Genomic DNA, 15603 nt, shown 5'->3' with positions numbered 1-15603 from the left:
CCTCTTCAACACTTGCTGGGCCTCCTTAATGTCCTTACTTCTCTTCTCTGGGCCTCGGTTTCCCCTTCTGATAAGTGAGGGTGTTGGGCTAGGTGATCCCTTCCTGCCCTGACGGCCCAGGACCCGGGAATCCATCGGAGCCTTTTGTAGGTAGGTTCCTCTTGAGCCCTGTCTAGCCTGTAAGGGGGCAGAACAGGGACTATTCCCCCCAGGGGGTTCTGAGGAGCTCACTCTCTTGGCGTGTAAGGTCTTGGTGGCGTAGGAGTGGGAGGAGAGGAAAGGCAAGAAGTGACACTTGAACCTAGTAAGTGTCAGACACTGGGTTAAGCTCTTGGGTTGTCCTGCTGAATCTTCACAACAGCCTTGTGAGGTGGCTATTTTTATTCCTGTTTTACAGATGAGGCATCAGAGGCTCAGAGAGGCCAAGTGATTTGCTCAGGGCTGCACAGCTAGGAAGTTGCCAGGCTGGGGTGTCCAGTCAGCTCTAACTGGTGTGAGGTGGCATGTGGCCAACACACGTTTCCTAGGATGGCTTTGATTTATGAATAAAATAATATAAAAATAGTCTTTCCAGGCACTTCCCTGGTAGTCCAATGGTTAAGACTCTGCGCTTCCACCTCAAGGGGCGTGGGTTCGATCCCTGGTCGGGGAACTAAGATCCCACATGCCACGCGGCGTGGCCAAACAAAAAAAACAAAGTCCTTCCAAAGCACTGTGAACATGTCCTAGAATTTGGAATCCAGACTACATCTCCCAGGCTGCCTCTGACACCCGGAAGTGGCCCAAGAATCCTTTGTTAAACTGTTCTTCATGTTCGCTTTGGAAAATATGGTCAGTGGTAATTATGGGTAGGCAGGAGTTCAGAGGAGAAAGAGCCGCGTGGGCTGCAGCAGACTGGAAAGGCTCGGCGCTGAGCTGGGAGTGGAGCTATGGGGGCTGAGAGGGGTCTGGGGTGGGGCCAGGCCAGGCTGAGTTCACAGGCTCCAAGAAGGGTCCCTGCAGGGCTTGCAACCCCAGCCATTTGCCAGGAAAACCACAAGGCCCCTCCTAGGACCCCCTTCCTACCCAGACCTGCCCAGCCACCTCCCCCCAGGGGGTCTGGGGCAGCCCAGGCTGCAAGCAAGGCATGTTCAACCTGCAGACCTTTGCTCCAGCCCCTCCACCCTCACCCCAGACTTCCCAGGGAACTGGGGAAAGGGCTACGGGGTGGGGCAGCGAGGCCTGCGTCCTGGCCAGTGAGCCCGGCAGGGCCAGGCACCCTGGGATTTGAGCAGTTGGCAGCATGAGGACTGAGATGACGCCAGCCAGCCGGCTCCCACCCCCTCCTGCTGCGGGGCCCTTGGCCCTGAGACCCCAGCAGCTGTCAGCAGGGAAGGGTGACAGAGGAGGACCAGAGGTGACCTCTCAGCCCACCCCTCTCCCCCTACTTGGGCCAGGCCCAGAACTCATACCAGCTGTTGTCAGCCGCTGCCAAGCCTTGTTCCAGAGCCAGCAGTGGGCACCCCGTCCTCCCCAGGACATCTTCCCACCGTCCTTCATAGCTGCTGACCCTGGGGAGGGGTTGGGGCTAACATGGGGGACATGGTCACATCCCTAAATCCCTTTGATTTTACTAATGACACAAAGGAACAAGAATAAATGCTCCTGTTTTTATGGAAGAGAAAACAGTTCCAGAGAGGCCAAGTGACTTGCTTGAAGTCACACAGCTACTGAATGGCTGAATTCAGGCTCTTGACTCCCAGCTCCTCACCGTGCTGCCTTTCTTGGGGGTGTTTTTGTGCAGGATTATAGAGACTTCAGCATTCCTGGGTTTGATTCCCGCTTGTAGTTTTAGGCCGCTTTGTAGTTTTAGGACCCCAGGCAAGCTCCTTAACCACTTGGAGTGGAACTCGCATTTTCTTGCTTATAAAATAATAATAGTATAGACCTCTTGAGACTGCTGAGCAAATTAAATGAGATAATCAATGTAAAGTACTTAGCATAAGGCCTGGCCTGGTCCAAGTGCCCAAAATGAGATCTGGCAATATTATCACCAAAGAGTATTAACCACCTGTGTACTCAGCACTGTGGGTGGTTCTGTGGGGGTTACAGACACATTCCACAAATATTTATATCAGATATTTATTTGGCACCTACTGTGTGCCAGGTGCTAGAAAAAGAGCAGTGACAAAACAGACAAGATTTCCACCCTGCTTACCTTCTCCCCCACATGGTAGCTGGGCAGACACAGCTTCATTTTAACCACAGAAGCCTCCAAGTACTTTTACACATACTGATGGTATTATCCACATTTTGCAGATGAGAAAACTGCAAATGCAGAAAGTGTGGGCTGAGAAGATCAGTGGCTGAGCAGGGGCCAGGACCCAGCTCCTTCAAGGGTCTTAATTAGCGGCCATGAGGGCTTCCTGGAGGAAGAGGCACTTGTGCAGCATCCCTCGGGGCCTTAAGGCCTGGCAGGAGAGGTTGAGACACATCCACCACAATATAGCAGCAACAATTTCAGGAAGGTCTTGCAGAGGTCAAGGCCTCTTGTTCCCCGGGAATGAGGCCCAGCCAGAGCTTTAAATACCCCATGCAGCCCAAAATAGCCCCCATTGTCTTGGCCTACAGCTGGGGAGATCCAGGAGAATCCTGAGGGAGACAGACCTTGGAGGTGGGGAGCAGGAGGAGGTCTTCAAGCACTTCCCTCTAGGGTACGGGTGGTGTTTTTCTGAAGACTCTTCCATTTGGCTCCTGCAGGAAGGCCTGCCTTGTGGAAAGGGTGGAGCAGCTGCCTAGACTCTGCGTGAGCAACATGCAGCCAAGGGGGGGAACCTGGTGGGCGGGGGACTCCCAGAGAGGGCCATGTGCCCAAGTGAAGGTGCTCCTTTGTACCCCAGGGATGTGTGTGCTTTGGCCCACTGGGCCCTCCTCTGTGGGCAGGCCTAGCCAGGTCCCCTGCCCCGGGCCTCCTGGCACCCTCTCCTGCTCTGGCTATTTTGGGCACTGGCTGTGTTCAGGCATGGGGAGGGATGGGTAATCCTGCCCAGACCGAGGATGCTGGGGGTGCTCCCTGGACCACCATTCCAGCCTCTTGGATCTTTGAACACTATAGCCTCTGCCCCTGACCTCATTGTCAAAGGCTCATGGTCAGTGGACTCCAGTGGGATGCTGGCCCCCCCAGCAAGGGTAAAGAAGGGTGCCAGATAAATCTTTACCCTCAGGACATTCATGCCATCAGTATCAGGAACAGTTGTGCTGCTGCTTTTTTTTTTTTTTTTTTTAATTTATTTATTTTATTTTTGGCTGTGTTGGGTCTTTGTTGCCGCGCGCGGGCTCTCTCCAGCTGCGGCGAACGGGGGCCACTCTTCGTTGCGGTGCGTGGGCTTCTCATTGTGGTGGCTCTTTTGCTGCAGAGCACGGGCTGTAGGGGCACGGGCCTCAATAGTTGTGGCAGGTAGGCTCAGCAGCTGTGGCGCACGGGCCTAGCTGCTCCGCGGCATGTGGGATCCTCCCGGACCAGGGCTCAAACCTGTGTCCCCTGTGCTCGAACCCGTGTCCCCTGCATTGACAGGTGGATTCCTAACCACTGCGCCACCAGGGAAGCCCAGTTGTGCTTCTTCTAAGCAACGGGTTTGTTTCTACCTCCTGGGACACAGAATCCAGGGACCGGTCAGGTTTCCTTCTTCCCACTGGCCACTGGAAAGCTTAGAACCTAATGCATTGTCACTTTCCCAGACCTCCAGAATTGAGGACATGCTTCCCGCCTACTCGTCTCACTCCAGTCCAGGCCCTGTCTACTGTAATACAGTTTTTCTTATGCATGTTTAGTTGGTTTTCTCTTGCTGTTACGTGTATACCTTTGTAAGTTGCTTTGAGTCTTTCTGGAACAGGGTAGTGGGGGAGGTATAAACAGGTAAATGACGATGATGAAGATGGTACCCTTCGCTGGTCAGTTTCCTGAAGTCTGCTCCTTATGGCTGGGTCCTCGCTTTGTAATTCCCTCCCCAAGCCCCGCTCTCTGTGCTGGTGGGAGTCACCGCCTAGAATTTTAGAATTCTAACATTTCAGGGTTTCAGTGTCATAAAATGGCAAAGCCAGAAGGAACCTTTGGGATCGTCTAAGCTGAAAACTTTTAAACTTATTATTAAGCAGTGAAACCCTTGTTTCAATCAAAATAATGGTATTTTGGTTAAATACTATTGTATTTTGATAAATAACAGTGAACACTTATAGAGCCTCCACCATGTGCTAGCATTTTACAACAACCCTATGAGGTAGCTACTATTATTATAAATTATCATGCCCATTTTACAGCTGAGGAAACAGAGGCACAGAGAGGTGAAGTAACTTGCTTACAGCTAACCGGGGACTGAACCAGACATATTATGTAGAAGGTCAGGATATAAAATGGGAAAAGATGGAATTTGTTTTTTATTGAAGTGAGTATTTGGGGGAGGGGGCCCAAACTCTACCTGTTCCCCCCACCCCCTGAGGACAGACTGGAAAACAGTGATCTAGGCCTACTGCATCAGTTGACACGGGAGCCTGAGGCCCAGAGAGGGGAAGGGACTTGCCCAAGACATCGGGGTGAGCTGGAAGCCCATTCTCCATCCCTCATGGCCCGCCTGCTGCCTGGAGGACCACCAACCCCTCCCACCTCCCCTCGCCCCCAGCAATCCCCCGTCCCCATCTCTGCACTCAGCAGCTGGGCCCTCCCTTGATCACTCCGCTCCCTTTGTCTCTGGGCATGGATACCCTGGGGCCTTCTCCTTGATCCTAGGGCACTGGGAGTGACCAGGTTCTGGGCTACCCTCCTTGTCCTCTCTGAGGGACTCATCTTGTGAGAGGGCAGCTGATGGCCAGGGAGGGAAGGAGCAGCTCCTGTCTGGGTTTTCTCACCCCAGGAGAGAACATATCCTCCTGCCACCAGCTAGCTGTCACCTGGCCCACTTTTCCTTTGTCAGCACTTCTCATGTGGCCTTGGGGCTTTTCTCTCTTCAGGAACCCCCTTTTCAAAACCCCTGTGGTGGTGGCTCATAGCTTACATCTAAAGCCTTACTTTGGAAGAGCTAGTTGGCAGCTAGCTGAGGGAAAGGCGGATGTTTGGGGTGGGTGTTCCCAAAGTATGTTCTGTGGAACCCTAGTCCCATGAGGTCTGCATGAAGAAAGGGTTCCAAATTAAGCACATTTGGGAAACACTAAACAGTTGTCCCCCTTCCCTCATCATGGTATTTGGGACACTTAGGACTTAGGGAACCAGCTCAGCTTTGTGCAGCCAGCCTTTCCCAGAAGTGTTTGTCTGCATGACCTTCCCTCATACCTATTCCTGTCCAGAGTTACTGTGCCCTGGAATGGACATTAGTCATGAGGAAAGGGGACAGGGGGGTGCTTCAAAAGGAAGGGGCCCTTCCTCTTATTTCCAGCTCTGTTGCCCACAGGCCTATCTTCAACCATGGGCTCGGCCCTGCCTGCCCCTCCTCCCCCTCCTCCCCCTCCAGGAAGCAGATGAGGAAAGCCCCTGGGGCAGGGGGAGCTGGCTTTTTTGGCTGCAGCTGTTGGGCTGCCATTCCAGCCTGTTTTTTCCTGTTGCTGATGCCCACGGGAGCAAGCAGGAATGGAGTCACTGAGGCCTGGCTGTCTGGCTGCCTTGCGCAAGGCCCTGGAGCCAGAGCTGTGGGCCTGCTTGCCTCTGAGATCCCTGCCCATTCCCTGGGATGCTGGTCTGGGCAGCGGGCAAGTCTCTCCTCAGTGACCGTGGACAGCTTCTTGTGCCCCCAGAGATGGGCCTCCTGGCTGCAAAGCTCCAGGCGTCAGAGATGGCAGGAGGAGGGCTCAAGTAGAACAGAGTTCCCTCTTTGGAACCAGGGGTCTGGCTTCAGCGTCTTTGTGGCCATGGGCAAGTCACCTTTCTAAGCCTGTCTCTTGATTTGTAAACCCGTTCATTCATTAATTTAACAAATATTATTGAGCATCCCCTGAGTGCCAGGCACTTTTAGGGGCTGGGGATTCAGCAGTGAACAAAATGGACAAAGTCCCTGCCTTCACGGAGCTGATGATAAACATGTAAAAGGTAGGGTAGAATTTAAGTGGTGAGGTCGTGTGAGGCAAAGTAAGGGAAGCGACAGAGAGCCAACTATAATGGATCCTGGACCTGGGATATAGTCGGGTTGGGTCTCTCTAAAGGTGACATTTGAGCAAAAACCAGAGGAAGAGGAATGTGTACACCTGGGGGCGGTGTCCCAGGCAGGGGACACAGCAAGTGCAAAGGCCCTGAGGTGGGTTGGGGCTTGGTGTGTCTGAGAACTGTTGAGACAAATGTGGCAGGGAGTAGGGAGGGCACAGCAGGAGAGGAAGTGCAGAGGTCTGTATAAGTATATACACGTGTGTGTAGGTAGATCACACAGGAGCTGGTTGGCCATAATAAGGGCTCTTTTCCTAATTCTTTGGTGAGTCGAGAGCAGTGGAAAGGCCTAACCTAGTCTGTTCAGGTTCATTGTTGTTTGTGGCGTCTCATTTCATTGAAAATGTGTGGAACACTCCCCGCATCCTCCCGTAGGACTGGCACTGTGCTAGGGACTTCATTCATGAAATCTGTGGGCCGTGACCGCAGAAAACATGGGCACACCCGACCAGCTTGGTGTGGCCTCGAAGGCCCACAGGCGCGCCAGTGTTCCATGGCCAGAGAATCTGAGGACCGAACCGGGCTGTGGGCAGGAGGCAGGCACGTGAACACCACAGGCGCTGTTGGCACCAACAGTACTTGGTGGACAACGTTCAACCCCTGGGGACCTTCTTGCTGGGCGGCCCAGCCCGGAAGCTGCCACTCGGCCACTCCCACCACAGTGGCCCCACCTGGCACATGGGTGGGGCAGAGACATTTCCCAGCAGCTTCCTGCTTCCTCCCTGTAAGCGGCAGGCAGCACACTCAGCACAGGGGGAGACCCGTACTTGGGCTGTAAGAGCAGGAAGGGAGTGTGGGGACTCCGGGGGGGCTGGGAGAATGGGGCTCTGTGACCAGCACCATGACAACAGCACAAAAAGGGGCACTGCTCTTTAGTGGAAAAGCCCATTCAGGGCTGGTTTCCTTTCATCCTCTGCCACCTGGCACACCATGTCCCACTGCACCAAACTTCTTCCCGGCCCTCAGCCCACCTTCCTTCTGCCTGGTGCATACTCTGTCTCCCTTCTCCATCCTGCTTAGGCAAAATCGTCTTCAAACCCAGCTGAATTGTCATTTCCCCTGGGAAACCCTCCCCAACCTCCACCCAGCCTGGCTAAGTGGGGCGGACCCTCCTCTGGGCTCTCCCAGCCCCTGTACGTCCTCTGCAGGGTTCTCTGCACACTGTGTTGTCATCACTCGGTTTCGTGGTCTGTCTCCATTAGGCACACGGAGCTCCGTGACCATCTACTTCCTCATTTTATCCTCAGGGCCAACACCTATTAGATGCCCAAAAAGTAGAGGTCAGAGTGACTGGAATTGAACCTTATGGGGTAGGTCTGATTGATGACCATTTTTTAACAGATGAGGAAGCTGAGCCCACCCAGCTAGAAAGAGGCCGAGGTGGCCTAGAATCGGGGCTGTGCACCCTCTGTGCCCCACCGGTCACATCTCTCTGACACGCAGGGATAAAGTGCTCTTGCTCGGCCATGGCTGTAGCAGACCCATTTGGGCGCCCGCCCCAGCTATATTAGAGGGGCCTTCAAGGCAGAGCCTGGGTCAGGTCTACTTGGGAAAGGGCCAAATTCAGGGTCTTTGGCCACACTTCCCAAAGCAGGTCACCCCTCCTTCTACTTGTCTCTCCCAGCAGCTCCAGGAAGGAAGCCAACAAAGCAGGGTTCTTTGCTTTGAGAAGTGTGGCCAAAGACCGTTCTTATCACCAAGAGAACTGAGACCTGGCAGGATTGTAATCTAAGGGCAAGGTGTCCTAGGATGGATTTCAGGGAGTGTGTGATTCAGTCCCCTGCTTCTCTTGGAATGAGGTGTTATGGCCTCGATTTTACCAATGGGGAAATGAAGCCCAGAGATAATTCTGGTATATGCCAGCTGTGTGATCTTGGGCAAGTCCTTACTTTCTGTTCTGAACTTTGCTTTCTTTTGTCAAATGGGCTAATTCCTACCTCAGGGTTGTTGGGCAAGTTCATTTGTTCATTCATTCATTCTTTCACCATGCCACCTAATCAACAGATTTTTTAAAAATATTTGTTCGTTTATTTATTTATTTATTTTGGTTGCTCCGGGTCTTCGTGGCCGCACGCTGGATCCTTTAGTTGCAGCATGCGGACTTCTTAGTTGCAGCATGCATGCGGGATCTAGTTCCCCAGCCAGGGATCGAACCTGGGCCCCCTGCATTGGGAGCATGGAGTCTTACCCACTGGACCACCAGGGAAGCCCCTCAATCAGCAGATATTAATTGAGCACCTACTATGTGTTGTCTGTTCTGAAGATGCAGCAATGATCAAAACATAAAAATCACTGTCCTGTCCTCCTGGTGCTTTGGCTCACATTGACTGAGATGGCTGCAGTTTGCTAAAAGGGAAGGGTGTCAAGGGGCTTGTCCAGGGTCACATGATGAGTTTGGGGCAGAGCTGGGATGAGAAGCCCCAGGCCCCAGCTTCCTACTCCCTTGGCCAGGGTTGAAGACCCTGACTGGGCCTCAGCACTCCCTCGGGACCCTGGCTGGAATGCTGCCTTTCCAAGTTCCAGGCCATGGTACAGAGGGCAGGGGTCAGAAGGAGGGGCCTGCTGGCAGCTGTGCCTCTGAGCTAGCACAGGGGCCCCACTTTCAAACTGGATTTCTGTTGCCTTAGCTGTGTGAACTTGGGCAGGTGACTTCCCTTCTCTGAGCCTCTTTCCTTATCTGTAAAGTGGGGGAGCCGCCAGTGTCCGCCTTATGAGGTTGCGGGTTTGCGTGAGATAAGCCTTGTATAGACCTTATCTCAGCGTCTGCACATGGTGAGCACTTGACGAGCCTCAGCCATTCTCCTTATTTGGGGGATCTGTGTCCTTCCTGGCCACCTGGCTGGCAAAGATCCTGCCGCCTTGGGAGCCCAAGTGTGGGAAGCTGGCAGGGCTCCCGAGTGGCACGGGCAGTGCAGGCATGCCAGAGGCGGCTGCGGCCTCCTTTCCGGCCCGGCGCCCCTCTCAGCCTGCCAGGGGATTAAAGGCCTTTTGGCCTTTGTGTTGGGCCCTCCCGCCCCTGGCAGTTTGCACAACAAAGTGCTGCCCTGACAGATTCCTTCCCCTTTGCCGTCTGCTGCTGCTCGTGGACAAGGTACCCAGCAGCCTGGGGGTGGGGCATGGCACCTTGACCCCGTATCTGGGGCCTGGGTTGTAGCAGAGTGGGAGGAGCACTGCGTCATAGAAGAGTGGGAGGAGGAACTTGTCTGAGTTTGGGTCCCTCCCTGGAGATTCGGGGGCCTCGGGTCACGCTTCTGCTGGTCCCTCCACCTTAGATGGGGGAGGGGGCAGAGTCTGTGCTGGCAGAAGGCAGGTGGGCAGGCAGCGGCTCGTCTGTCCCCCACCCGCACGCTGTCTCTGGATTTTGATGGAGTGAGCTCACACTCCAGGCAGCTGCAGCCACCCTGGGGACTGCGGTACTCAGGCCTTCCTGCCCAGCTGGGGGGTGGTGGAGGGCTCAGCCCCAGGCCTGGACCATGGGGAGGTAGGGGAGGGGGAATGGGCTGGCTGCCCAAGACATGGGAAGAATGTCTCTGGAGAAGCCCAAAGTCCCCCAGTCCTCCCAGAATCAACCTCAGAGCAGGCAGACAACTTGAGCCTTGAAACCAAGCTTCACCCCCAGCCAGGGCCCCGCCCAGCCAGCCAGCCCAGGGCCTGGGCAGCAGAGCTAGACCCCTCCCTTCATCCCAGACCTGAAAGTGACCCTAGGCCTGAGCCCAAATCCCACGCCCCCGTGCGTCACTTCATCGCCTCTCAGCCCTTCACCTCTACCCTGCACCCCCTGCACGGTACTAATTCTAATGCTTATGGAGCACTTACTGTATACAAGGTACCAGGCTGAATGACTTACATGCTTAATCCCATTTACACAGCTGACCCTCTCTGAGCCTGCAAAATGGAAATAACAGTTATAAGTTCACAATCCCTTAATTGAGACCCTTGGAGTCAGCCATGTTTTAGAATTCAGAAGTTTCCAAACTTGAGAAAGGGGACATAGAGCATGTGCCAGCTGTGATGTGACATCCTCGGTAGAGTCTGGGGCAACACCCCATAATCAAACACATTAATATTGCTGCAGCAAAATGTACGACTGTTTACCCTAAGTGGAGTGAATAAGCTATTAATAGCTTCACGTCAATTTAGGTCAGGACTTGACACCAAATGAGCTTGCTATAAACTTGTTAAAAACAAACAAACAGAAAAACCACTCTTGGTTTTCGGAGCTCCTTGGATTTCCCTTACTGCAGATGAGGGATAGTGGCCCTGTAGTGCCAGCCCTCCCGGGTTGCTGTGAGGATTCATTGAGTATGTTTAGGACAGGGCCTGGCATGGAGAAAGCCCTCCGTGGACAATGACCATTCTTATGGTCGTCTCTTCACTTACCACTGTGTCTCTTCCTACAGCTTTGATTTTAGCAGCGCCAGAAACTCTTGTCTATACACGTAACCTCTACAAGACCCACAGTCCTCACTTAAAAACTCCTTTTTAAAACCCCACACCCCATATCCACTATCTGTATCTGTACCTCCCCCTGTACCCCAAAACCTCTGCCTTCTGTACCCCTTGTTCATGGCTTGACTTTTCACCCCCACACTCTTCCCAGACATCCTTGGCTCCTTCTGCATCCTCACCCAGGCCAGGAGAGGAAGGCGCAGCCAATGTTCCCGGTCCCCAAGGGGCCTTTGCAGGACTTGGACCTGGAGCTCCATGTGCGACCTCATCCTCACTGGAGGGCCTGGATCCAACCCAGCCTCTGAGAATGGGTGCTTCCCAGAAGTCCCCCGTCTGTTTGATATCCTGCCTGTCTGGCCCCGCCCCCGCCTCACCCTGCCTGTGTTCAGGGAGTGCCTGGCCATTGTGTGTGTGGGGGGCACTTTGCCCACACCTCCACCGCACGCAATTGTTCCTAGGAGTCTAGAACAGTCCTTGGCCTGTGTGAGTCAGCTGCCCCCTCCTTTCCTTCACCAGGAACCTGCAGGGTCTGGAAAATCCCCTTCTCTGTTTGACTCCTTCCTCTCTGGCCCAGGTCTGCCCTCTGGACCCCTCCTGTCTGGCCCCGCCATCCGGCTCCAACGCCTGCCTGAAGTACTGGGTTCCTCTGGAAGGAAGCAGGGCTCCCTCACAGCCGGAGACAGGCTGCAGTGCAGGAAACCTGGGTTCTATTTCTGCCTTTGACCTTGGAGCCACTGATGGCCCTCCTTGGGACCTTAAGCACCCGCTGTATGGGTCCAGGACGCTGCCAGCTCAGGCATCCCATGAGCCATCCTGGGAGCTGGTCCGGTTGGGGATGGAGACCGGCCAACCCTGGGCCTCCTGGCCCTGCCCACTGCTTGGGCCTCATGGCCAGCGCAGAGGCCCAGCTCCAGCCCCATGTCCTTTCCTGGGGAGCAGGGGCTTGGGGTAGGGAGCTCAGAGGGTCCTGGGACAATCTTGACTCTGCCAGCCAGTGGGGGCCATCCACACCAGCTCATCCATCTCAGGGGGTCATTGTCAGGGTCAGATGACACTGAGGCTGAGGAAATGCTCTGTAAACTGTGAATTGCAGTTGAGAGGCTTTGTGGGAGTGATTCTCAGTGACCTCAGTTGGTTCGTCTCTTCCACAGCCTTCGTTACAGAGGTGGTGTGGCACAGTGGTAAGGACTTAGCTGTTGGATCCAGACCACCAGGGTTCAAATCCCAGCTCTACCCTGTGCTAGATCTTCAGGCAGGTTCCTGACTGTGCTCCATTTCCCCATCTTTACAGTGGGGCTACCTAACACCTAACCTGGGTTAACACCTACAAAATCCTTAAAGGAGTGCCTGCTGCATAGTAAGTGCTCAATAAATGTTAGTTCTTTTTATTCCCCAAGTAGACTCTGGACTTTCCAGCTCTGAATCCAAATTCCCTTCTATGGTCGAGTCTCAGGCTCTTTGGGGCTCTTTCTGGAAGCTTCTTTCCAGCCTGGCTTCATCTCCCTTCCCAGATGTAAAATACAGCTGTTAAAACCTTTTGATCTTCAGCTTTCCACAAGTGAAGTCTCTGCTCTTGCTGGCTTGTGCCTTGCTGCAGACCCTTACCTGACCCCAAAGCCTCGGGTCCTGGGGTAGGGACTGCAAGCAAGGGCAGGCTGGCGTGCACAGAGACCATTTCCTGGGGTCCCTGGGGTGGAGGGGCTTCGGTCCAGGACCCGCCATGCTCTGGATTCTCTCCTGTCACTGCAGATGTGTGTTCCTAGCATTTTTTCCAAGTTGAATCTCTCTTTGCTATTTCCTGTCCATTCCCAAGCCCCAGTGGCCTCTCCCTCCCTGGGAGAAGCTCTAGACCTTGCTTACCACCAGGATTTTCCTTTCCAGACAGCCGTCTGGTGTCTAGGGGGGGGCAGGAATCTCTGTGCACCGTGCATGCCCTCCACGGCCTTGCTTCCATGGGGAGGGAGAGGGGGTGGCAATGACACAAGGAGAGCCCTCCCCAAGTGGGGAGGGTCCTGCCCCTCTAATCTCCTCTGCCCGGTGTCAGTGCCCCTGCACCAGCCCTAGCCTCACTCCCCTTAGGTCAATCAGGGCCTTCTCAGGACCACCCCCGCCCCCAACCCAGTGGGAACATTGCCCTCTACCCCTACCCAGGGGAGGAGGGAGAACCCCTGGTAGGGGGCTAGTCTTGTGGTTCGTAACCATGAGTGTCAGAATCCCCTGAGCATGCACGACTTTAACCCTCCCGGCTGGGGTGGGGAGAGTCTGACTCAGCGGCTCTGAGAAGGAGCCCAGGAATCTATTTCTCACCAGCTCCTTGAGGTTCTAAGGCTCATTCCTGGATGCCGACCTCATGGGCATGGCCCAGAAGTCTACTGGCCACCCAGGGCTGGAATGGGCACTAGTCCAGAGAGAGAGGGAGGGGAAAGAAGGAACAGGAGGGACTTCCCTCGTGGTCCAGTAGTTGAGACTCGGCGATTCCAATGCAGGGGGACGCGGGTTCAGTTCCTGGCCGAGGAACTAAGATTCCACATGCCGCGTGGTGTGGCCAAAGAATAATGAAATAAAATACATGTGAATTCAAAAATATATATATTTTTTAAAAAAAGAAGGAACAGGAGGAGGGATATGCCCGTGGATTGTGCGGGGAAGGGGCTTTAGGGGATAAGACATGGGCAGTGCAGACATTACGCAAGGCTTGGTAGCACTGCAAACACAAAGATGACCAAATGGCGCCCAGCCCCTCCCCCCAGGGAGCTCCCAGCCTGGGAGGGAGATGCATATAGACTGCTTGGGGGTGGGTGGTACCTTCAGAACAAGTCATGTTCAGGAAGCAGCTAGAATTAATAGGTGATGACACTTTTGTCCATTCGTTTATTCAAGCATTTATTGAACATGGAGTGCTGAGAAGGTAGAGATGAGCTCATCACAGGCCATGCCTTCCAGGTGCTGTCATTCAGTGGAGGTACAGGTCATTACAGTGTGAGCCCTGGAGGGCCCAGAACCCAGCCTAGGGGCAGAGGTGGCTGGAAAGGCCAAGGAGTCATGACAAAGCCTCCCAGAGGAGATTTTCTTTTGAGTCATATTTATTGAGGTGTAAATTACATACAATAAAACATACCCACTTTAAGTGTACAATTCAATAATGAGAATGAGTTGTATATAACCAGGGGACCGTTACTCCAAAAGGTTTCCTGTGACCCTTCCCGGACAGCCCTACCCGACCCCTGGTGCCAGGCAACTACAGATCTTTCTGTCATTATAGATGAGACTTTTCCCCCATGGGTTTCATAGAAGTGAAATCATATGCTATGGAGTCTTCTGTGTCTGGCTTCTTTCACTCAGCATATTGTGTTTGAGATTCCTCCATGTTTCCAGGCCTATATGGAATTTGTTGCGTTTTGTTACTGAGTAGTTAGAGGAGGTGATGTTTAGGTGAGTTTCGGAGGATGAACTGGGGTTATCCAGGTAAACAAAAGGAGGAAGGGCATTCCAAAAAAGGCACCAGCTGATGGGCTTCCCTGGTGGCGCAGTGGTTGAGAATCTGCCTGCCAATGCAGGGGACACGGGTTCGAGCCCTGGTCTGGGAAGATCCCACATGCCGCGGAGCAACTGGGCCCGTGAGCCACAATTACTGAGCCTGCGCGTCTGGAGCCTGTGCTCCGCGACAAGAGAGGCCGCGATAGTGAGAGGCCCACGCACCGCGATGAAGAGTGGCCCCCGCTTGCCCCAACTAGAGAAAGCCCTCGCACAGAAACGAAGACCCAACACAGCCATAAATAAATAAAGCAAACTGTCAACAAGTAAAAGTAAACACTATTATATTAAATAATAATAATAAAAATAAACAAAAAGTATCCTCTTTGAAAATGCACCTAACCTGTGCTCAGATTAGCATATTAAATCATGACCACAAAAGAGGCACCGGCTGAGAAAAGGCCGAAGGCTCCAAGACATGGGCTGTGTGAAGCTGGGGAAGCAGGGAGGGAGAAGGAGTGGCTGTTTCTCTGTGTTTCCTCTCTTTGGCCCTCTCTGCTGCTGCCACCACGTTGTCAAGCCAGTGGGGGCTGGGTTTGGTTTTCACAAGTGAGACTATTTCCTTCTGGTCAGGCTGGGCTCCCCAGATAGGGCTGAGGCCAGAGCAGGGCCTGAGATGCTAGTGCCAGGCCATCTGGGGCTGGGTGTGTGAATCCATGCACTCTTGTGCTTGGGGGCTCTGGGGTTCCCTTGGGCTCTGCTGGGCTTGTTTTCCTCTAAGTTATCTTGTAAAACTCCTTTGGAAACACCTCAATCTTGTCTAAGGGGAAAGAGGCCTTCGTTGTCCGCACCCATCCCCAAGAAAGGCAGTGGTCATGGCTGCTGGGGCCCTTGTGTGCCGGCCTGCAGGGTGCGGGGTCCAAGCCGCCCCTCTGTGGAACAGAGCCCGAGGTGGAGCTTGTGCTGGGCTCAGCTGCAGCCCGAGGTCACATGAGTGGACACCACGCCTGACCTGCCCCCGTTCAGCCCAGCAGCTGGGCTCCACCCCCCCGCTTCTGGGTGTACAGATGTTCCTGTCAGTGTGGCCACAAGTGCCAGAGCTGATCTCCAACATGGCTGGAATGTGTTCCCTGTGGCCTGGAGATTTGGAGGTCAGACCAAGGCAGAAAGAGGTGGCCAAGATGGCTGGGGCAGGGGGGCAGGGGGCTGCTGTCGGGGGCAACAGCTTCAGTTGACCTCCCCTCCATTTCTGCTTCTGTCCCCCATCCATGCTGCCCCTGGCCACCCTGTCACCTGCCCACATCCCCCATCTTTGCTGGCCCCGGTCACCCTTTACCTGCCTGTGTCTCCCTGTCCACTAACTCATGTCCTGGATATCACTTGCCTTCTCCAAAGGAAGAAGAGTCGTCACTTACCAAAGTGATTTTAAGTTTGTTGTCAGGACTTCCCTGGCGGTCCAGTGGTTAGGACTCAGCGCTTCCACTGCACGGGGCACGGGTTCAATCCCTGGTCGGAGA

The 15603-nt window shown here is 54.1% G+C and overlaps 1 protein-coding gene across 5 annotated transcripts in view; it reads left to right on the top strand.

The window, feature by feature from the left end:
• Nucleotides 1-15603, top strand: part of HSPG2 (heparan sulfate proteoglycan 2) — a 102732-nt gene that overhangs the window by 19385 nt on the left and 67744 nt on the right. The window lies entirely within an intron of this gene.

Source organism: Mesoplodon mirus (assembly GCF_964341445.2).
Source record: "Mesoplodon mirus genome assembly, chromosome: 3".
NCBI lineage: Eukaryota > Metazoa > Chordata > Mammalia > Artiodactyla > Ziphiidae > Mesoplodon > Mesoplodon mirus.
The sequence above is the reverse complement of the archived record's forward strand: the minus strand, read 5'-3'. Positions and strand labels throughout refer to the sequence as shown.